Source organism: Balaenoptera physalus (assembly GCF_965194825.1).
Source record: "Balaenoptera physalus genome assembly, chromosome: 1".
Lineage (NCBI taxonomy): Eukaryota > Metazoa > Chordata > Mammalia > Artiodactyla > Balaenopteridae > Balaenoptera > Balaenoptera physalus.
Window position 1 is genome coordinate 172,569,070 of NC_138882.1, and position 23,330 is coordinate 172,592,399.

The window sequence follows — 23,330 nt, forward strand, 5'->3', positions numbered from 1 at the left end:
GGTGTCAAATACAAGGCAGTCCCCACGGACCCGCAGGGGACCCTCAACATCCAAAGGAGTGGGGGGCCTTGTGGGGGATCTCAGGCCGCAGGGGAGGCTGGGAAAGGGGAGGGAGAGAAGGAGAAGGTCTGTGGGCGGTGGTCAGCGGGAGGAAGCACAGGGGCCTGAAGGGCACAGCCAGCTTGTGGGCGGGGCCAGCCTGGCTCTTGAGAGGGGCCAGTACCACTTGTGTGTGTGAGGGGCAGCCTGGGGCAGAGAACTAACTGTTTTAGAAGCAGGAAATGGGATCAGAGCGTCCTTTCAGGCTCACTGATGGGGCTGCTCTGAGCTGGGAACCCAGGACCTTCCTCTGCAGAGAAGCACCCCCAGCTCTCCCCACCCCAGGGGCTTCTGCACCCTTGTCCCTTCTGCCCAGGATCTCCCCTCCACTTCCTGCTCTGCAGCTCTGAGCACCAAGCACAGCCCTCAGCACAGCTGTGCTTCATCACCTGTGCACTTACCTGCTTCCGTCTCCCCTGTTCAATCGTGACCCCCAGGTGACAAGGCAGGGACGGGGCTGCCTCGGTCACAGCTGTGTCCCAGGTGCAGGGCGGGCACACAGTGGGCCTTGGTATGTTTGGTGAATGAATGGGGACTGGAGTGACTTAATTCAACCTTGGGGGAGTGATGAAGGAGATGGGGCCTCTCAGGGTTTCCGAGGGCTTTTCTGGGTTAGGAAACCCCAGGGAGGAGGAGGCTCTGTGGGGCAGACAGTGAGACCTCTGAGGCTCCTGGCTGGTCAGCAGCAAAAAGGCTGCTGCAGTCTCCTCTTCTCCCTCCACCTTGATGGCCTCTGGCTGTGGCCTCACACCTTGCCTTGCTCTGCCCCTCTGGGGAATGGGGCAGATCTTCTTATGAGGGCACTAATCCCATTCATGAGGGCTCCACCCTCATGACTTAATTTCCTATCAATAGCCCCATCTCTAAATATCATCACATTAGGGATTAGATTTCAACCTATAAATTTTGGGAGGACACAAACATTCAGTCCATAACAATGACCATCTTCATTGCGCAGATGAGAAGCTCAGAGAGGTGCAGGTACTTGCCCTCTGTCTCTGGAGAGACAAAGCCCCTGTTTGCGAGTATGAGATGCCTGCCATTTCCCAGCATTATTTATTGGTTGAGATGTTCTTGAGCACCTTCATTTGGTGTAACATATTTGATTTGAAGCTTGGAAGGACACTATGCAGGACCTGGAGTTGGGCTGCCTTGAGAGGAAGCTGCTCTGCTTTCTCCTGTGACATCCTTATCTCAGAACCCCCAGGCACTCCCTTCTTCTTCTCATCCATAATCATTCACTGAGCCCCTGCTGTAGACACCGGGCTGGGGCAGCTGGCGTCAGGCAGTGGAGGAGCCATCTGCGGCCAGGGACAGCGGTGACCCATCACGGCTCCTCAAGGCCTGGCTTAGAGGGGGTGGGCTGCAGTGAAGAAGGAGGAGGGGACAAAAGAGGCCTCCAAAAGTGGAGGTGGAAACGGAATCCATCACGGACACTCCCACTGGGCTGCCTCGGATGCGGGATCACAGCCAAGCTTATCTCCTCATCCATCTGCAGTGATCAGCTCCGTAATACTTACCTCGAAGATTCACTGGAGAGTGGGTGTGGGTTCTAGACCCTCTGACCTGCAGTGTGACCCTGTGCAAGTGCTGCCCCTTGCGGGGGCGTCTTGATTTCTCCATCTGCACAGTGAGGAAGTTGGGGCAGCTCAGGGGTTCCTAACCTTGGTTGTGCATTAGAATGTCCCAGGGTGGTATGGAGCTTTAAAAAATACAGACACCTGGATCTCTTGCCCAGAGACTCAGACTCTGTCAGCCTGAGGCTATGTGATAGCCTGGCTATAAGCCAAGACTCTGGAGTCAGACAGTCCTGGACTTGAATCTTAAGTCTGCCTCTCACTTGCTGTGTGACTGTGGGCAAGTATCTGTACCTCTCTGAGCTTCTCATCTGTACAATGAGGATGGTCATCATTATGGACTGAATGATTGTGTATTTCCAAAATTTATATGTTGAAATCTAATCTCCAATGTGATGATATTTGGAAGTGGGGCCATTGGGAAGTAATTAGGTCATGAGGGTGGAGCCCTCATGAATGGGATTAGTGCCCTCATAAAATGACCAGAGAGCTAGCTCACTCTCTCTTCTCCATGTGAGAATACAATAAGGAGGCTGTCTGCAACCCAGAAGAGGGCTCTCAGCAGAACATGACCATGCTGGCACTCTGATCTTGGACTTCCAGCCTCCGGAGCTGTGAGAAATAGATGTCTGTTGTTTGTAAGCCACCCAGTCTATGGTACTTTGTTATAGCAGCCTGAACGGACTAAGAGAGTCATGGGACCTGGTACACAGGTTGTGTGAGGAGGTACTGGGACAGTGAGTCCAAAATGCTCAGCCAGAGCTGGGCACACAGTGGGGCTCAGGCACTGCCAGTGATTGTCATTGGATCTCTGGTCATGTGACTCAGCTGAGCCTCAAGTCCCGTCTCCCTGCCCGGCCCTCCCACTCGCTGTTCCTGCAATGTCTCCTGCCCTGGGGCCTGCAGTGGCTCTGCCTGTTCTTCCCTCTTGATCAATCTCCCCTTTTTCTTCTCCCACTTAACAAACAGCTTCACTTAGAAAGCCATCTGGGAGTATGGATGACACAAGGCACATTTTGCAGAATAAGTTTTCAGAGAGAAGAGCTGAGAAAATAAAGGCACAGTGCACAGTTCCAATCTTATTGGGTCCCATGCTCTGACCTTTGGAGTAAAATTGGATTTCTGTGTTGTGCACCCCCTGCTCTGCATCCCCTCCACCCCTGCAACCACGTGGCCTTCCCAACATTCTGGGCTCCATCTTCATTTGTCTTTGAGAGGTCCTGTTCCCAATGTCTCCTACTGATTCCCTCCCTCAGGAAAAATTCCCTTCTTTTTCATGGAGGTGGGGGAGGGGCTGCAGCTGGGGCTTCCCTAACCCGAGACTCCCCGCTCCTGTGTGATCACTGACCCACCTCAGGTAGCTGCTCTCTCTCCCTACAAGAGTTCCAGGTGAAGGTTGTCTTCTTCTGTGGCATCTCCCAGTACAGATTTAAGACCAAACAGTGTGTGCCCTGTGAAGGAGAGACGTGTCCACAGTTGGGAATGATGGGTGGACCTGGGGACGGGTAATGAGCTCCCTGTCACTGGAGGTGTACACAGAGGATGGGTGAGTACTCAGCAGAAAAGCCTCACAGGAGGCAAACTAACACAGAGGCTGGGGCACGGGCTTTAGAAGCCAAGAGATCTGGGCTGAGCCCTGATCACGTTGATTGCAAAGGTGTCTGACCTTCAGCAATGACTTATACTCACCAAGCCTGGGTTTCTTCATCTGGAAAATCAGGCAAAACAAGTTTCCACTTCCCAGGGTTGTTATGGAGACAAAAGGACATAATGTGTGCAAAGCACTGAACACGGAGTGCGGATTATCATTACCAGGAGGAGGAACTGGCCAGGATTTTGACACTCAAGCAACTTATGATTCAAAATTTCTGTGATTTAGAAAACCTAAAGCTCTGAAATTCTATAATTCAGCTGCCCTAAGATGATAAGACTTCATAAGATCCTAAGGCTTCAAGACAGTGTGGTGGTGTTATTCTTCCCATCTCATGCTTGTAGGAACCTGAGGCTTTGTGATTCCAGATTCACTCTCCATTCCCCAGCATTGGAGCCTGTCTCAGCCCCTGCAGGTGGTCTGAGGTCTGAGACATCTCCTTGGCCCTCTTCCCTCCCTCCCTCTTCCCTCTTCCAGTCTTGCGTTTTGATTCCCACCAGCCCTACTACTTCTCTTCCGTCCCCTTTGCCCAAATCCAGCACCTTTACCCCAGATTCACCAGGGTCCCTCTGCTCCAGTCCTGTGTCCTGCGTTTCCCACCTCCACACCTGTTCCCCCCTCACTGCCCCATCTCCCCATCCCCACCCTACCTTCCAGGCCAAGTTTGAAAGTTGAACTTGGTGAGGCTCCCTCAACTCCCAGTGGAAATCAATGTTCTACTTCTCAGTGTTTCCAGAGCCCTTGGTCTAAACCACGATCACAGCAGTTATCTGTCTGACCTCTTACTACTGTGGGGAGGAGACTTCTTCCCTCACTCTATGCTAGACTCACCTCTGGGGCCCCTCTGAGAGCTCTCCACAATCTCCCAGAGCTCCTTTTACCTCTCTGACCCTCCTCTGTCTCTCCTCGTTCTAACACACTGGTACCTGCTCTGGAATGAATTGTGCCCTCCACCCAATTCATACGTCAAAGCTCTTACCCCCAAAGGGATGGTATTAGGAGGTGCGCCCTTTGGAAAGTGATTAGGTTTTGATGAGGTCATGAGGTGGAGCCCCCATGATGGGATTGATGTCTTTATAAGAAGACACCAGAGAGCTAGCTTGCTTTCTCTCCTTCAAGTGAGGACACAGTGAGAAGTCACTGTCTGCAGCCCAGAAGAGGGCTCTCACCAGAACCCTGCCATGCTGGCACCCAGATCTCAGACTTCCAGCCTCCAGAACTGTGAGGAAATTCACTTCTGTTGTTTAAGCCCATCCACAGTCTGTGGCATTTTGTTCTGGCAGCCTGAGCTGAGGAAGACAGGTTTTAGTACTGAGAAGAGGTACTGCTGTAACAAATACTTAAAATTGTGGCAGCAGCTTTGGAATTGGGTAGTGAGGAGAGCTTAGAAGAGGGTTGAGGTGTGCGCTAGAAATATGGACGTTAAGGGAGATTCTGGTGAGGTCTCAGGTGGAAAGAGCAACATGTTATTGGAAACTGGAGCGAAGGCAAAATGGCAAAGAACCTGGCTGAACTGTGTTCTGGTGTTTTGTGGAAGACAGAAGTTGCAAGTGATGAAATCATGCATTCAGCTGAGGAGATTTCTCAGCAAAGTGTTGAAGGAGCAGCTTGGTTTCTCCTGATTGCTTCGAGTGAAATGAGAAAGGAAAGAGATGAATTGAAGAGGGCATTGTTCAGCCAAAAGGAGCCAGAACTTGAAGATTTGGAGAATTCTCAGCCTCTTCATATTGAAAAAAAAAAAAAAAGAGAGAGAGAGAGAGAAACTTATTCTGCAGAGAACTCTTGGACTTGATCAGCCATCTCTGCAGAAGCCTGGCATGGAGATGGGACCACACTAGTGGAGACACAGCCAGCTGCAATAAAGGGGACAGAGAAGGTGAGAAGAGATGAAGGAAGGCTGTCAGATCTCTTCAGTTCTATGGGACTGGCCATAGACAGTGCAGCTCTGAACATGCACTATCTTTCAAGGACCCCAAAGGCAGTTCAGGGATCATCAGGGCTGCCACTCCTAGTACAGCCAGAGTACACAGGCTCAGGAGGCAAGGTTGCTTCCACCTGGGCTTGAAAGGGTGGGATGGGGCTCTCATAGAGAGCTTATTGCCTGGTGCCCTGTCCAACAAAGGGATCGGGCTGCCCTGCTGAGACGTGGGGGTGATGCTGTCACCCCAGTGGACCTGGAGGGCAGAGCACTGAACCAGAGAGGATTCTTCTAGAGCCTTAAGAGCTCATGAAATCTGCCTTTCTAGGTTTTGGACTCCTTGGGACCTGCCTCCCTTTCCTTCTTTCCTATTTCTGCCCAGTGGAATGGGAATGCCTAGCCCGTGCCTGTCTCATCACTGTATTTCGGATGCACTTATCTCTTCTCACAGGTTCACAGTTGGAGAGGAATGTTGCCTCAAGATGAATCATACCTCGAGTCTCATCCATATGTGATTTAGGTGATATTTAGAGAAGACTTTGGACTTCAGACTTTAGAGTTGATGCTGGAAGGAGTTAAGAGTTTGGAGGCTGTTGGGATGGAATGAATGCAGTTTACATTCAAGAAGGACATGAATTTGGGGGCCAGCGGTGGAACGCTTTGGACTGAATAGTGCCCTCCCCCCCCAATTCATATGCTGAATCCCTAACCCCCAATGTGATGGTATTTGGAGTTGGGGCCTTTGGGAGGTAATTAGGGTTAGATGAGATCGTGAGGGTGGGGCCTTTATGATGGGATCAGTGCCCTTTTAAGAGACACCAGAGAGCTCTCTCTCTCTCTCTCTGCCTTATGACACAGCAAGTAGGCAGAGATCTGCAAGCCAGGAAGAGAGCTCTCAATAGAACCCCACCATGCTGGCACCCCAATCTCAGACTTCCCAGCCTCCAGAACTGAGAGCAAATTGATTACTGCTGTTTAACATCCCCCAGCCGGTGGCATTTTGCTGTGGCAGCCTGAGCTAAGACAGTGCCTGGCTCCCCTCATGGCCCTCCTCTCTTCTCCCTCTCCCTGAGTGAGCTCAGCCACGCCTGTGGGCCCATCCCCTGTGTATGGACTAACAGCCCCAATCTCTATCTGCTGCCACCACCCCCACAACTATAATTAATATTAAGAGTCCCTGATGTACCACATGGCCTTGTGCTGGACACACGGTGCTGAGCTGGACAGACTGTCCCGCCTCCTGGACCTTCCTGTATGGGCTCTCCTGTGGCCTCTGCCCCCTGAGTGGCCCATGGCCTCCTGTCCCTTGACATGTTCAAAGTCTCATCCTTCACCTTCCCCTCAAACCTGGCCCTCCCCACGGTTCCCATCTCGGTGTTGCCCCCGCAGCTCCCACTCACCCAAATCAGAAACAAGGGAGCATCCCTGACTCTCCTGACACCTCAGGGACCATCAGGTCCTGCCAAGTTGAACTCCTTTAACTTCTGGAGTCCCCTCCCCACATCCACCGTCCCTGCCCCATCTCAGGCCCTGAGGATCTCCATCTGGCCAGACATCGCTCCCCACCAGCCCCGCCTGGTCCCTCAGCCCTACCACGGACCCTGCATTCCATTCCGTGACCCTGAGATGTGAGCAGGGGGGTCCTGCCCGGGGCCCCATGATTTAGGGGCCCTGTTCTTGCCTCCACCAGCTGTGCCTCTCCCCTCAGGGACTCGGGGGACAAGGGACAAGCTCCGGTCCCCCAACCCCAGAACTCCCTTCCTGATTGACCCGAGCCTGCTTCCAGGGCTTGTGTGGCCTCCTCCGGGGTCTGCCCCCCCGAGGGTGGCCCGCACAGCCGGCACGTGCCCCCTAAACCCCAAAGTGCACCTGTGGGTGGGGAGGTGCGGACAGAGCCTGCGGGCTGGGGTGTCGCACACTGTGCGTGAGACCGTGGAGCGGCCGAGCTGAGGTAGGGAAGGGAAGGCGCTGGTCCAGGCTGGGTCAGGGGTCAGGGGTCAGGGGCCAGCTGTCTCTGCTCCCTACATCCCTGGGCTCAGGAATTTGAGGAGGTAGGAGGAAAAACTTATTTGATTTGACAGTTCATTAGTTGCTTTATAACTTTTAGATATTTAGCCCACTGGTCTGGGGGTCTCACTGGTTCTTGTGCCCCGGGCTGCACATGTTGGGGGCGACCTGCACCCACACCCCGGCCACCAGACAGTGATCATCCCAAACCCGGGACAGTCATGTTGATCCCCTGCCCAGTGCTCGTCTAGCCCCCACAGGCCTAGAGACGGCATCTTCCTCCAATGGCAGGCCCAGCCATGTGTGAAGAGGTTCCGTGAACTGGGACTGAGCCTTGTTGTGCCATGAAGACAAACAGGGCAGGTGCTCAGTGTCTACAGGGACATGTTCAGCCCGGAGCCCACCTGCTGGGGGGAGGCAGGGGGTGGCCGAGGCGCCAGAGGCTTGGCTAGGCTCAGGGACTGTGCCCGTTGGGAAGAAGCATCCTTAGAAGGTTGGTGCTGATGCCGGGGGACTGTGGGCGCTCTGCACCCTCAGGACCTCCGCTCTCCTGTCCAGAAAAGGAGCACGTTGAGCCCAAGGCCTCTGGCATCCTTTACAAGCCCAAAGTCCGGGTGTCCGCCCCCACCCGCCACACCCCCGCCAGCAGCCTCAGTTTACAGCCTCGGCAGCTGCAGTCTCTGACCCCAAAGGTTCAGGCTCACCCTTTGCTGTTCTCACCTCTGCTGGCAGAATCTGGAGGCAAATGAAGCTGTTCCAGGAGCCTGGGTTACTTGCCCTGGGGTTCTGAAGTGGGGAGGGTTCCCTTCTACCTGCACAGTAAGAATGGTGATGGAACCGAGGATTGAGACCCAGCCTGGGCTCAGTGGACCCAGCTTTGGAGGCTGGAGCCTGGGTGAGAGCCTCTGCCTCAGGGCCTGCCTTCCCCAGCCACCTGTTTCCATGGTGACCAGAGCCCTCTGGCTGGAGCTGGGCCCCGCCCCCATCCCTCCCCAGCCCACTCCACCCCTGCCCCTAGGGAGGGAATGGGACTTTATCCTAGGTGAGCAGGTAGGAGGACATCACAGCTGGGCCTGGGTGGGTGTCACAGGCTGTGACATCCATGACCAGGTGATGAGGTGACTAGAATCCAGGCATCCTCCACCCCCACTTGTTTTTAATACAAATCAGGGAGGCTTTAGGACAGGAAATCTGATGCGTCTGCTTCTTCTCAGCCTGTGAAGCTGAATGCACTGTCCTCTGCAGAGATGTCAGAGCAGGGGTCCTGGGCAGGGCCCAGGTTTAAGTCTGTGCACTGGGGACCCGGAAGCTGGTGAGGTCGATGGGGCCTAGAAGGGAAACTCCCGGTGGGAGTCCTGGTACCTGGGGTGGCAGCTGGCAGAGGCCTGGTCCTCCCTGGGCTCAAGCCACTTCAGTTCTGGGCTGACCCTTCCCTGGTTCCTGCCCACTGGTTCCTATTGATCTCTCCAAGGGGGCGGTGGGTCCCTGACAGGGTCCCAGGTGTGGCTCAGGCTTTGGAGGCAGCAGACATCCAAGTTCCAGCCCCAGCCCTTGCACACGCCTCTTCCCTTCTTTCCAGCCTCAGTTTTCTCATCTGTAGAGTGGGGATGATGAGGCCAACTTAGCAGGGTGGTCATGAGGCCTCAGTGCATACAGGATAATGAAGGACACAAGGACAGCATCATGAGGGACAGGACGGGCACAGTCAAGGCACAGGCTCTGAGGCCAGACCCTGGGTCCCACCCTATCTCTACCTCTAAGTAGCTGAGGGACCTCTGCCACCTGGTGCTGTTACTCCCTGCTGTGTGACCTTGGGCAGGTCACTCTCCCTCTCTGTTCCCTTATCTGTGAACAGGATCAGTGACCTCACCCATGTCCTGGGAGCTTGAAGACAACAGGCAGGTCGAGTGTTGGGCACTGATGCGACAGTGATGGAACAGAAGGGTGTGGTTTAGGGAGGTCGCAGGGTTAAATGCACATTATGGAGGTGTCAGAAAATACCCCAGGGGGTGCAGCCTCCCCACTGCCCACCCCACCCCCAGTCTGAGAGCCAGGCAGACACCAGGCTCCTGTCCTGGGCCTCAGCCAGGGGCCCTGACCTGCTCTCAGTTCTTTTTCAGAAAGAAACTCTGCCCTTGGGCACCAAACCTGGGAGGCACGGTGCCTGCAGTGACTAGGGAGGAGAGTCAGAGCATCTCAGGAGTGGCTGCCACTGATGGGGCTCCCACAATGCACTGGGGCCCGTGCCAGGAGCTGCCCAGCATCACCCTTGGCACCCTCAGCATCCCTGTGTGCATGTGAAGAGCCAGGGCTCAGAGAGGGCCAGCGCTTCTCTCCAAGATGCATAGGAAGGGCAGAGGCAGGCACCACCTCGCGTCGACCCCAAAGCTCAGCCCTTGGGGAACAGCCTCTGTGTGCTGCTCGCATCGCCATCCTGGGCTCAGCCGCATCCTACCCCATGCCCCCTACACTGGCCGATGTTGGCGTGGGCTCAGGATGTGCCCCCTCCTCTGGACCACTCATCTCCCCGTGGGTTGGTTCCCAGGCCAGCTGTCACACGAGGGATGGCAGGACATCTATATTGAGGGCTGTTGACACAGACACCTTTTAGCCTCAGAGAAGAGCTGCTCTGCAAGCTGAGGAAACACTTGATGGAAAATAAAAGAGACTGCAGCTTTGGGACCTGAGAAGTCAATAGCAAGGGCAGTTGGGCCTTGCACTTGGCAGGAGGATGGGGCACGGTGCGGGGAGGGAGCAGGGCCAGCCTTCCGTAGACAGGGAGGGGGCTCTCCAGGCAGGTGGGATTTGAGAGCTGCCTGGGAGGTCCTTCCTGGCCCCAAATGCCTCAAAGGTGGCAGTGATCGGGCAGGGCCACCAGCGGGCTGTGGGATTCATACACTCGGAGGAGCCAGCCTCTCCTGTGCCCACCTTTTACCCACACCCAGCGACACTTCTAATGTCACCATGCCTCTGCAGAGATGTCCACAGCTCTGCCCTTCATCGTTCCCTCCTCCCCTGCCTCCACTTGCCATCATTCGGTCAATGTCCTGCTCTTTCACTAGGACCTGCTGTGTGAGTCTGGATGCCCAGAGGCCCACCCACCCACCAGCACAGCCCGTCTCAGAACCCCTCTGTCCCCTCCAGCTCACTCTGTTTTCTTAATCAGCCCCCAACATCAGCGACTGGGCATTTGCCCTTGGCTTTCCCAGCTCCGCACTCCCCACAGCCAAGCAGGCACCGAGACCTCCTGGGGTCTCCACATCCCAGCCCCTCTGGCCCCTCCACTGCTGCCGCCCCGGTCCAGACCCGTCAGCTCACACTCCAGGGGCAGCACAGCCTCCTCTCTCCTCCCGGCCTCTAGTCTCCTTCAACGTGGACAGAAGATCATCCTAAATCAGACCTCATCACTTCCCTCCTTCAGTGCCCTGGGTGATTCCTCTCTGCTCTGAGGACCATACCAATATTACACCGATAATACCAACGGTTCCTTGGTATGACTTCTAAAGTCATTCAGTCAATCATTTAACAAATACCTATTGAATCACTATTATGGGCTGCATACCTCTGGGGATGCAGCAATGATAAAATAGTCACAGATTGCTGCCCTCACGGTGCTCACGTTTCTAGTAGACAGAGACAGACAAGAAACGGTTGGGATGTGCACAGCATGTAACACAGGGTTGGGTAGGAGCTAAGGAGAACAATAAAGTGGGTGGGGGGAGAAGTTACGGGGAAGGGCTCAGAGAGGCAGAGCTGGGCAGGGAGGCCTCAGTGAGAAGGTACATTTGAATAGCAGCTGCAAAGGATATGAAGGAATGAGCCTTGTGGAGATCTGGGGATGAGCATTCAGGAACAACAAGTGCAAAGGCCCTGGGGTAAGAACAAACCTGGTGTGTTTGAAGACCAGCCAGGAAGCACCTTCCCTTTCAGCCTGGTGGGGCCTCTGTGATGGTTAACTTTATATGTCAACTTGTCTGGGCTAAGGGATGCCCAGATAGCGGGTAAAATATTATTTCCAGGTGTCTGTGAGGGTGCCTCTGGAGGAGATTAGCATTTGAATCAGTAGACTGAGTAAAGAGCCCTCAGCAATGTGGGTGGGCATCACCAATAATCCACTGAGGGCTCAAATAGAATAGCAAGGCAGAGGAAGGGAAAATTCTGTCTCTGCTAGAGCTGGGACATCCATCAATGCTGCTGGTTCTTGGGCCTTCAGACACAGACTGGGACACCATCAGCCCCTGGTTCTCAGGCCCTTGGATTTGGACTGGAAGTACACCACCAGCTTTCCTGGGCCTCCAGCTTGCAGATGGCGGACCTTGGGACTTAGCTTCCATAATTGCATGAGGCAATTCCTCATAATAAATCTCTCTCTATATCCTATTGGTTCTGTTTCTCTGGAGAACCCGGACTAATGCAACCCCTTTGTTCTGGCTCCCCTCCCACCACCATCCTTGCCCTATAGCCACCTCCCACCACCACCAAAATGTGCTACTCTCTCACTCCTCTGTGACTTGTGCTGTTCCTTCTTCAGAGATGCTTTTCCACGCACTCCCTCACACTCCGCATTCTACAAGCCCTCCCTGAAGCTTCTCCACCCTCACCCACACAGGGCCACACCTTTCTGTATGTTTTCAAATTTCCCTCTATCAGGCAGGCCTTGGAATCTCCCAGTCATTGCCGTTCCTCAAGTGTGCCAGGCACAGTCTCACCACAGGGCCTTTGCATGTGCTGTATACTCTCCCAGAAGCCTCAGACATTTTCATGACTCATGTCCTCACTTCCTTCAAGTCCTTACTCAGATGTCACCTCCTCAGAGGTCCCCCAGGCCCTCCATCCCTTCTGTTGCTCTCTTTTCCTTCATAGCATATACCACAACCTGGCAGAGGTGACAGACTCTTTCGCTGGTTTATCATCTGTCTCCCCAACGGACTGTGGCTCCAGGGGGCGGTAATTTATTTTGTCTGTGATGTTTACAGCTGTATCTCCAGTGGCTAGAACAGTGCCTGCACACAGAGACTGATATATTTGGGGAATAAAAAATGAGTGAATGGAGGGTGTTGATCACATGGCGCTGGAAAAGCCTGTTTCTGCCCCGACCCTTCTCCCCCTGGCCAGCCACTCTGGGCTCAGCTGGGACAAGGCCCTGGCTCAGTTGCCTCTGTACCCCAGCACCAGCGTGGGGCCGAGCACATGGTAACATCAGCAAGTGTTTCTGCCCAAGTGAGGGAGCTGATGGGTGGATGGACAGTGTGTCACTGAGAGCCCAGGGTTTAAAAATAAACCCGCTCTCAGCTCTCCCATGTGTCGTTTCTAACTTCCCATAAAAGCCCTTGGTAGAGCAGATATCAGTCACTCGAGGGGGATATTCAGGTTCAAGAAATAGAAAGCTTATAAATAAATACTTATAAATAAAAAAGCTTATAAACAAATCAAATGAACCCAATGGGCAGAGGTCCCTTCTTGCCCTGGGAAGGCAGACACGGTGCAAGGAGAGAGGGATGGAGATTTGGGAGATTTGTGTTTCTGCTGAGCGGTACCCGGGGCAGCTGAGGGCAGGGACCTGGAAAGATCTAGGATTACGGCTGCGGGTGCCCCGGAGCAGGTGGCCCCCTCCACAAGAGCTCTGGGCCTCCACTTCACCTGCCGGGAGGGTGTGACAAAAACATGCCCTGGCCAGTGCCCAGGCCTTGTCCTGCCACCGTGGGGGAGGGAGAATGAGGAGAAGCTTCCCCAAGACCTCCCTCCAGGGGGCCCCCACCACTGCCTCCCCCGGGGCCTCTCGGGGCAGCCAGGGGCTCTTCCTGCCTTGTGGCTCTAGCTCTCAGCTAGGAGTGGTAGCGCTGGGGAGGGATGAGGATGGTCTCCTTGCTCCTTGGTCCCTTCTCCCCCATCCGCCCTCTCTCCCCTGATGGAGGGGCATCTCCTGCAGGGCTCTCCCCTGTGATCCTCCGGACACCCAGTTGCCTCCCACCCCTTTCTCTGCGGTGCAGCTCGGGAGCCACACACACACCAGACGCCACACCAGCCTCACCCACCAGCCTGTCTCCTCGTCCACCTTCCTACTCAGGAAATGGCAGCTTCATCCCTCAGCTCCTCAGCCAGAAACCTGCGTGCACTCATGACAAATCCCTCACCTCCACACCCATCACCCCCAAGGTGGGGCGTTTCACCCTCCAAAACATCTCCTGGACCTGCCCCCTGCTCTCCATCCCCGCAGCACTGCTCTGGTCCAAGCTGCCATTGACTTCTGCCTGGATGACCCCCTTCACCTCTTCACTGGGCCCCCGGTTCCTGCCCCAACCTCCAGGGAGGAGCCAGAGGAGCTTCTTAAATCCCCAAACTGATCGGGCCCCTCCCTTACTTCAAACGCTTCGGTGCTGCTCGGGGAACCTTGAGTAATCCCAGCCCTGCCAGCCAAGGCGGTGAGCCCCACAGGGTCTGGCTGCTTCTCCTCCCCCTCCATATGCTCCCTCCTCATCACACTCTGCCCCAGTGCCCTTCCTTCGTCCCTCTGATACCCTCCTTCCCACCCCAGGGCCTTTGCACATGCTGTTCCTTCTCCATAGATCACTCTGCCCCCCACTCTTCAGGTAACCAGCAGGTCTCAACTTAAATGTCCCTAAGACCACCGTCTTGAGTTAGTCCCCCTCATGATCCTCCCACATCCTGTACATGGCATGCTTGGCCCCATCCTGAGGTGCAGCTGTCTCTGTGGCTTTTCCTCGATGGGCCACAATCCCCTCTTGACAGTGAGCCCCAGGAGTTCAGGCACCTTGCCTGGTGTGTTTGTCATCCCTGCACCCAACATGAGCTCCTGTCACATGGTAGGTTCTCAGCAAACGATCTGGATGAATAAATGGGACCATAAGAATGGAAAGGACATAAGAGATAAGCAGCCTGTGTTCCTTAAAAGAACAGATATAACTCAGAGTGCTGTTAATTTTTGTATGGGGGGGGCCTGTGTTTTATTTTATTTTTTGTAACTCACACTGCTTAATCAGAGCTGGTAATTACAACTCTTGTTTCTGGTTTTTGCCTCCTAGATTCGGGCCCCGAGGGCAGGAACCATTTCATATTTAAGCAGTATTAGTTCTGCGATGCTCTCAGGAGAGCCAGAGCGTGCCAGAGTGTGGAGTGTAATTCTCAGCGATGCTAATTAGATCAGGAAAGCAGCCTGGGCTCAGGGCAGGGCTGCTGGGGGTGGAGGGGAAGGGTGTACCTCTAACAAGCCAAAGAGGCCAGCACTACCTGCCCTACTGTCCACTCACATTTCCCCAAGTCCTGGTCCCCAGGGGAGATGGAGCCAAAGTCTTTCCTGGGATGCCTCTGCCAGACCTCCCCTGGAAGGAAGGACGGCAGCCGGTGCCCAGAACAAAGTGTGTCTCTGCCACCCTCCTCCCACGTCCATCTCAGGGGCTTCCTGGATCTTCTCCTAGGCGGCAGGTGGTGAGGGGCAGCGGGAGAGACTGTGGTGGGCAGGGGGGGGTGTTTCTAAATAGACAGTGTTCTCCTTTTTCCTGCTAAGGATGGGATAGGATGAACCCTCTTCTTCCAATCCCGTCTCTTCATTTCTACCAGTGTTCCTCACCTTTATCCTCATCACCATCAGCACCATCATCAACATCACCATCTTACCTACCAGGTCCCAGCTGGTACTGTGTATTAGGTGATTTGCATACATGGTCAGAAACCCTGATGGAAAATTCCTGAGACAGTATCACTGGACCCAGTTTGCAGAGGAGAAAACCAAGGCTTACAAACACCAGGCCCTGGCGAAGCCCTCACAGCTGGTGACTGGGGGGAGAGTACTTAACGAGAGAGGATAGTATACCCTAGTGGTTAGAACATGAGCTTTGGCAGCTAACAAATCTGGGTTTGAGTCTGGCTCTACTGTTTACTTCAGGTGCATTTTCTTAGCATCTCTGAGCATCGATTGCCTTCTCTGTCTCATTTCCTTTGTGTCTCCCCAACAATGCCACCAGTTGGTGGTTAGATATTGTGCCCATTTGGCAGATACAGAAACTGAGGGTCGGGAAGGGGAGAGCTTTGTCCACCTTTGTGCAATTAGGACGCAGTGCTGGGACCTGGCTCAGGTCTGTCTGGCGACTTTCTCCCTTCTGTCATCCTGTCCCTGCTGAACCAGCTCAGTCTTGGGGAGGACTTTTCCTCCCTGGGGTCCCTGGGACAGGCGGGTTTGCGCAGGAATAAGGCACAACCTTCATGTCAAGCTAGAGGGTCAGGTGGTCCACACATGTGACCCCGAGTTGTGTGCAGCTGAACCTGGCCCAGCAGGGGTGGGGGCTCCACAGAGTGAGGAGGGGGTCTCGTCCTGGACATCCAGGAGCTAAGAATCTCCTCTCCCCGAGGAGGCCACATAGTGTAGGTGTTGAATCATCAGGTTCAATCATCATGTTGGAAATCCGGTTCTGCCGTGTACCAGCTGTGTGTCAGCTATTTAACCTCTGAGGCTTTGTAGCCTCATTTGTAAAATGGGGCTGATGCCAGAGAGTATTCACTTCACAGGGTCACGGCAAGATGGAATGAGTAACGACACAGGAAATACTCAGACCAGCACTTTGCAAGCAGGAAGCGCCCAGTTCCTACCATCCACTCTACTATATTTGGCCTGATTGGCTCTGCATCCCTTCTGGAGCGTGGATCCACCCCCAGCCCCAATCTCAGCCCACACAGTGAGCTGTAAGGGGGACAGCTCTGGCCTGGAGTCAGGAACTCAAAGTGCCCACCTTGGTTTCACCAGAACTTGTTGTGTGGCCTTGGGTGTGTTCCTCCTTCTCTGGTCCTGATTCTCCACCTCTCCTGGACTAGACAGATGGCCCTGGGGCTCCCTGCCACCTCTAAGATCCAGGTACACTGTGATCAGTCTGTACCTAGACCCGCAGAGCCCTGGACCCTGGGAAGATGAAGGCAGCAGAAAAATCCACCCAGAAAAGAGAGAGGAGGGCATCCCGTTCACTGTGGCCGCTGCTCATTATCATTTCTTGAGCAACTTCCTCTATGCTGTGCTGTGCTCTACAGCATTTACAGCACTTTACAGGCATTGCTTCATTTGAAACAACTCTAAGTTGGCACAATTATTATCCCCATTTTACATATGGGGAAACTGAGGCCTTAGGTCCAATGTCATCTCATCCAGGAAGTGCTGTTAGTTCTAAAGCCCTTCTTACCGTGGGCACAGCGCTAAGTAAGATCAATACAGGTATCATTTCACCTAATCCCCAGGCCATTCCTTTGGTACATGCAGGCATCCTCAGCCCCATTTCACTGATTAGAAAACTGAGCTCAGAGAGGCTACGCCAGGACAGAGCAGCTAAGTAGGGAGGTCAGACCCAGCATGATGCCTTGTCGACCATTGTCAACCACCCGCTTCCTGACTTTTCTTACCACTCTCTCTCCACGGCCCCCTCTTCCCCATAGCTCGCCTGCTGCCTCTCTGGCTGATTCATCTCAGTCCATTCAGCTGAGTTTTCCTCCGTCTCATCTTACCTTGGACCAACCAACCCCTCGTGACTGGTGTTCCTCAAAGACTTGTTTTCATTCTCGTCACTGTCTACACTCTCTCGGGACGGTCTTGTCCACACACGCGGCAGCAGCTACCACCGCCAAAGCTAAGGATCCCAAACTTCCATCTCCAGGGTGGTAGATAGAGATATGGGACTGGCTCTGTCACTTACACACAGCAAGGCCTTGGGTAGGTTGCTTCACCTCCCTGAGCCTTGGTTTTCTCACCTATAAAAGGGGGAAAATGACATCTTCCTCATTTAAAGGTCCTCTGTGATCAAACAGGTCACAGACGTGGCTCTGACCAGCCAAAGACCCGGCACGCAATAAGTGCCTGCCCACACCACACACTCTCTCTTTTCTTGCCATGAGATTCCCCTGAACCAATAGTCCTTCACCAAACATTTAGCCAATCCTTCTGTGTGTTCCCCAGAGGAAGCAAGGGGGCTCTTTTAGGTGGGGTGGTCAGGGGAGACCTTTATGAGGAGGTGCCATTTGATCAGAGACATGGATGAAGTCAGGGAGTGAAGCTCAGGAGTATCTGTGGGAAGAGCCTTAACAGCTAGTGCAAAGGCCCTGTGGTGGGTGTGTCCTCGGAGAGCTCCAGGGGTGTCAAGAGGCTGGTGTGCCTGGAGAGGAATGAATGATGGGGAACATGGTGGGAAATGGGGGTGGAGAGGTGGGTGGCGTCAAGCCAGGAAGCGTCTGGTGGACATTAGCTGGAGGGGTGTGGGGAGATGCGGCAGTGGGTAATGTCACCCCTCAGGGGTCAGAAAGGATCCTAATGTGACCATAATGTGACCTTGGGACTTCTAAATCCAGGTCTAACCAGCCAAGCCGCTGCTGGAATGTCCATCCCCCAGCAGAGAGGGTGAGAGACTGACTGTCCAGAGTTGCCCCGTCTGCTGCCCACACTGTCCCCTCCACACCATCCTGACTGGCTGGGAGAGAAGATGAAGGACGTCTCCACTGGAGAGGAGCATCAGAGAGCACGCCTGTGCCGGCCCATCCCCACACCTTTGCTCGCGATGTGATGTGTAGAGACCAGTGTGAGGGTAACAGGCCAATGCTCATCCCATACCTGGCTCACAGTAGGGTCCCAGGAACATTGTATTCCAGTAACATATTCACAGGAAGAAAAAGCTTGGTCCCCTGGGGATGGGGTCCCTGAGATCAGTGTAGGAAATATTAAGGGGAAGGGGGGACCAGAGAGAGCCCATCACGACCTACAGACAATCCTGTCTGCTCTTTCTGCTTGTTGGCTCTGCTGAGATCGCCTTCCTTCCTTCCCTCCCTCCTTAGTCTCCTCCTCCTCCTTCTCTCTTTCTTCTTTCCTTCCTCCTTTCCTCCCTCCCTAGTTCTTTTTCAACAAACTGTAACTAAATTTTCTCTGTGGTGTGATATCCGGTCTCAGTGGGATCCCAGGCAAACGATAATTCCAGTGTCACTTCACTCACGGTGTGATACTGCACAGGGGCCCAAGGAGACCTGGCTTCTGCCTGGGTGGGGAGGAGAGAGAGAGGGGAGCGTTTTTTCCATAAGACTCTCTGTTCCAGGCCAAGTGCCAGGGTCTAAGAGCTCTTAAGGACCAATGAGAATGTTTAAGGTCCAGGAGAACAATTTATTTGGTTTCGAAATAAAAAAGGAAAGCTGCAAAGTTGAAATTGATAAATGTTTAATCGAATGTCTACAACACAACATTTTCAACTGCTCACCTTTTCCTCCAACTCAGCTTCTGCATAGTTACATATAATTTGTATTGAGTGCGGGATGGGGGAGCATTTTAAGATGTTTGATCTGATGGGGGAAGGAGTTTCTAAAAGGGAGAGTGTCTGGGGCTGGGAAGGTCTCATAAGAGCCATGTGTGTCCCTGTGTGGATGGGGAGCAGGGGCAGGGGGTGGGGGAGAGTGGAGACTTCACAGAGGAGGGGGCATGTGGCTGGAAGGGTGAGAGGCATTCAACCAGCAGAGAGAAGGGCGCTCCTGGGCAGGGGGAAGGGCACGTGCACAGAAGCAGGCCCGGTGGAGCCTGGCAGGCCTGAGGAACGGGACCCTTCACTGCACCTGCAGCACGAGGCGGGGTGGGGGCAGGGAGGGTTGGCGGTGCTGGGCACACGCGCTCTTTCCCTCCCGGAGCCTGTCTGCGTCTTCACACCTCCTTCCCCATCATTAAAGCCCAGCTCCTCTGTCATCCTCCTGGAGGCCGGGCCAGCATGGAGGCCCTAAGGCCGGCTGGGTCTTCCCACTGGTCCCTCTGGCCTGGCCCTAAGAACCCCACTTCTGCTCATGGGCCTTTCTCCCTGGTTTAGTCATGAAGAAGCACAGATGTGTAGAATAGGGAGAGAAAAAAATAACTCGGAAACACAAAGCAGATTCCAAATTCCCTTCTTGGGTAATTTCTGGAAACAAGTCCATTTTCCTTCTTTCTCCCCAGCCCAGTGTTTCAATGGAAACCTCCCTCATGTCCATGTAAGGGAAAGCCATGCTGTCGCAAGCCCATTTGGGGATGGCACCCATTCTCTGCCCAGCCAGAGAAAACCTCTAGGCTGGCAACGGGAACCTGAAGACCCCTGTCTTCCCAGGGCCCTCGGAGGGAAACCTGGGGTTTCCTGGGGCTTGATCTTCCACAAGCGGATCCCACCGTCAGTGCAGACCTGCCAGAGGCCCCACCAGCCACCAGTGCAGCAGTGGGGCTACGCTCCTCTTTTCCAGAAATGCTAAAGCTTGCTGGGGTCGAGTGCTGCAAACTTGGTGGAGGTTGGGGGGTGGGGTGGAGTGGGGGTCATCACTGGGGGAGGGCCCACCTCAAACCTGCCCGTCCAGCCAGCCTGTCCCCAGCTGAGGCAAGAGCCCATCATCAGCAAATCGTGGCTTTAGGTTAAATGCTGTCTTCTCCTGGCTCTCTGGTCTTTCTTCCAAAATGCGAATTCTCTCTGACCTCTGGGGAAGCGGGTGACTGCTTTCTCCTTGGGAGGCAGAATCTCAGAGCCCTTAGGTTGGGAGTTGGAGGGTGGGGTGGGCAGGGGTGCTGTGAAAGTAGAGAAAGCGGCCCCTGGAGACAGGGTGCTCTGCCACTTTATTGCTGAGCTACATTAGACAGGTTATTTAACCTCTCTGGGCCACTTCCCAACCTTGCCTATCTCATGGGCTGGCATAAAAATGAGCTCAGTCACTACATGTAAAGTATTTGAGATAGCGCCTGGCAGACAGGAAGCCCACAATACGTGTTAGTGACTATAATAATAAGAGTAATAGTATTTATAGTAATTATTTGTATTTTTGTTATTATTAGTTTATATTGTGTCAGTAGTGCCTGTTGATGCAGGGCAAGCAGGAGGCCCTCAAGCCCCTCCCTGGTGTGGCCCCTCCCTCCAATCCAATCCCCTCCCCCCACCATCTTTTCAATCACACGGAACTCCCCTCCTCCTCCCATATTTTCTAGCCTCCCTGCCTTTGGACATGCCATTCCCCCTGCCTGGAAGGCTCTTCCATCATCTTTCCCTGGCAAACTCTTACTCTACCTGGATGAATCAGCTCAGATGCCATCTCCTCGGTGAAGCCAGCTCAGAGATCCCCTCCCCCACCTCTTCTGGAAGCCCCCTGGGTTGCCAGCACCTTCTCTGGGCTCCTGCAGTAATTGACACATTCCAGGTCCCACCTCCAATTAGCCAGCACCAGCACCGTCCCTTACATTCCCCAGGGCAGGGACTTCCTCCGCTGTCTTTCCATCTCTGTGTCCCTGGTCCCAGAACCCCACTTGTCACAGTGTGGGTGTCCACGAGTGATTACTAAACAAATAAACCAAGTGCATAACGTCAGGTTCTCTTGGGTCCTGAGTGACTCACCCTGTCTGAGCCTCAGATGCCCCATCTGTAATATGGCTGTGATAGCCCCTGTGGGGCCTTCCCTCCCAAGAGAGCAAAGAATGCTGGCATCCTTAGGCAGGCGGCCCTCCAGGGCAGGGGCTGCGAAAGGGAAGGAATTCTGCTATTAATCTCATCAATTCTAGCGTCTGGTCTTTGGGGAGAAGAGCTTGCCTGGTAATTAGGGTTGTTAGGGGAGATACAGGCGGGGCTAGTATTGACGCCAGCGTCGACCTAGGGCAGCCAGGCCCGAGGCTTCGGGCGGCAGAGGCGGGCACTGGGACGGGGCTAGGTGGGCGGGAACCTCTGCCTCATCTGTGAGGCAGCGAAGGACCAGCGTCTTCCTCCTGGTGTGGGAAGCCCCGCGGCGGTCCCGGATCCGGCCTGAAGGTGGCGCTGCAGGCTCTCGCAAGGACAGCTCAGCCAGGGACGCAGCCCTGTGCCTGGAGGTGAGGAGGGTCTGGAGAGAACAGAGCGCGGGGATGGGGGGGAAGAGGGGCGGAGGAAGGAGGGAAGGCAGAGAGCGGGGAGAAGGGGGATATAAAGGACTGGAGGAGAGGACAGAGAGAGAGAAGCGGGGAGACCAGAGGAGGGAGGAGAGAAAATGCTAGGTCGAGAAGGGGAGCAGGAGGGGGAGAAGGAGGCTTCTTCCCATCCCAGGGGCTTGGAGGAGCCCGATCCTCTTGGAATCCCCTTCCCCCCAATGCCTACAGAGGGGTCACTTCCTCCCTTACCCCCTCCCCCATCCCTGCATGGCTCCGAGGGCCCTCAGGGTGAAGCCCAGCCTGCACAGCCCAGCCTCATCCTCTGTGGTCTGACCCTGGAGGACCCCTGCCCATATTTCTCCACCTTCCCACCCCCCATTCCACACTCACATCCCAGCCCCATCCATGCAGCACTGCCTGCCACTTCCAAGGGTCCCGGCTCTCCCTCTCTGCCAGACCTTTGCAGGTGCCGGGTTGCTGCTGCCAGTAACAACCTTCTCCCCCATTTACCCCTCCTGCTGGCTCCCCCATTTCTCCTCCAGGTCTCAGCACCTGACCCCTGTCCAGGGTCGGGGACCTCCCCTGGGCTCCCCGTCCTGTCCCGCATCTCCCCACATCTCAGCACTGACCACTCTTGGTTGTGATTGATTCATCTGTTTCCCCAGCCAGACTGGGAGCTCTCTGATGGCAGGGACACGGCCTTGGCCCCCTCGGTGTCCCCTTCGTGGCCAGCCTAGGGGCTGAACAGGCACAGGTGGGCAACAGACCATGCCTGTAGGATGAGTGAATGATCCGATGAAGGGCTGAGTGCGGGAGAAAAGGCAGAGAGAGACATGGAGGAGGAGGAAGAAAACAAAGCAGAGAAGAGATGGATTAGGAGAGAGAGCTCTGAGGAGGGCACCCCAGCCCCCAGGTGTGAAGGACCCCCCCTACCGTCCCCAGGGCCTCAGCACTGCCATGCAGGGCTCTCCCATCTGAGGTCAGCTGACTGTCTGGCTCCGGACCCCTTTCAGCGTCCAGCAGTCCTTCCTTGTTTTGGGGGTACAGGTAACAGAACCTGCTCAGCTGCAGGGGAAAGGGTCTCTCTGGTGCCCAAGGCAAAGCAAACAACCAGAACTACTGAGGGACCTGGACCCAGACCAGGGAAGGGCACCAGCCAGAAGGCAGCTTGCTCTCCCTCTCTTTCCATGGGACTTTCATTCTCTACCTTTCTCAGTATCCTACACACTTGGACTTTATTCATCATCGGCTCAAATAACCAGCAGACCCAATTAGCTCCTTTTAGTCTCAACCTCAGATTTATAGGAGAGATACTGCCCAGCTGGGGCAGGTGTCTGCCACGATCCAGTCCCCATGGGGTTGGATGGAACAGGTCAGTGTCAGAGGACACAAACAGGGCTGCTGGGGGCAGTGCAAAGGACACCAGGACATGGGGGCAGGGAATGCCACTGGCATCCTCACCACACCCTCCCTCTGGTGTCATAGGTGCAGGACCTGCTCCTTGTCAGACACTCTGAGGGGTCGTTTCACATCTTGGTCAAACATCACCTGACCAGCTCTTGTATTCCCATTTTACAGATGAAGGACCTGAGGCTCACTGCCTGTCCTCTTTCCATCCCCTGAGCTCCTAGATTCTGTTCCTTCCTCTGCCACCATCCTGTTGAGTTTCTTTAGTCCAGCCTCTGTCTTCTGGGGCCTCAGTTTCCCCTCTGTAAAATGGGGAGATAGAGCCACGAGGCCCCTTTCAGCCCTGACACGTGGGGGAATCCCTTTGCTCTACTTGGAGGCAGCCGGCGGCCTCGGCGAAGCTCGTGATCCGTGCCCTTCCCTCCTGATGATTCATTTGTTGTTTGGGGCCCTTGGAGAAGCCCCTGGGTAAATATTAATAATGCAGGGTTGCCTTCATGTCTGAGAAAGGGGATGAATCATTTCCTGCTTCCCTCCGGGCTCAGGATTGTAGCTGAAAATATGCTGGCTCTTTGGAGCGGCTGTAAAGAGACCTGGATTGATGGGGTCTTGTAGCTGAGGCAGAGCCATGAAAAACTTCTGCCCTGGCAGCCTCGGGGCCTGAAGCCTACTGCCCCAAAGGCATGTCTGCATGAGAAGGCTTAGCGACCAGGCCGGGTCCTGCCACGTCCTTGCTGCGGGGCTCACTCTGCCTCTCCTGGATGCGTCTACCGGCAGGGCTGGAGGAGGCAGGTGTGCAGAGCC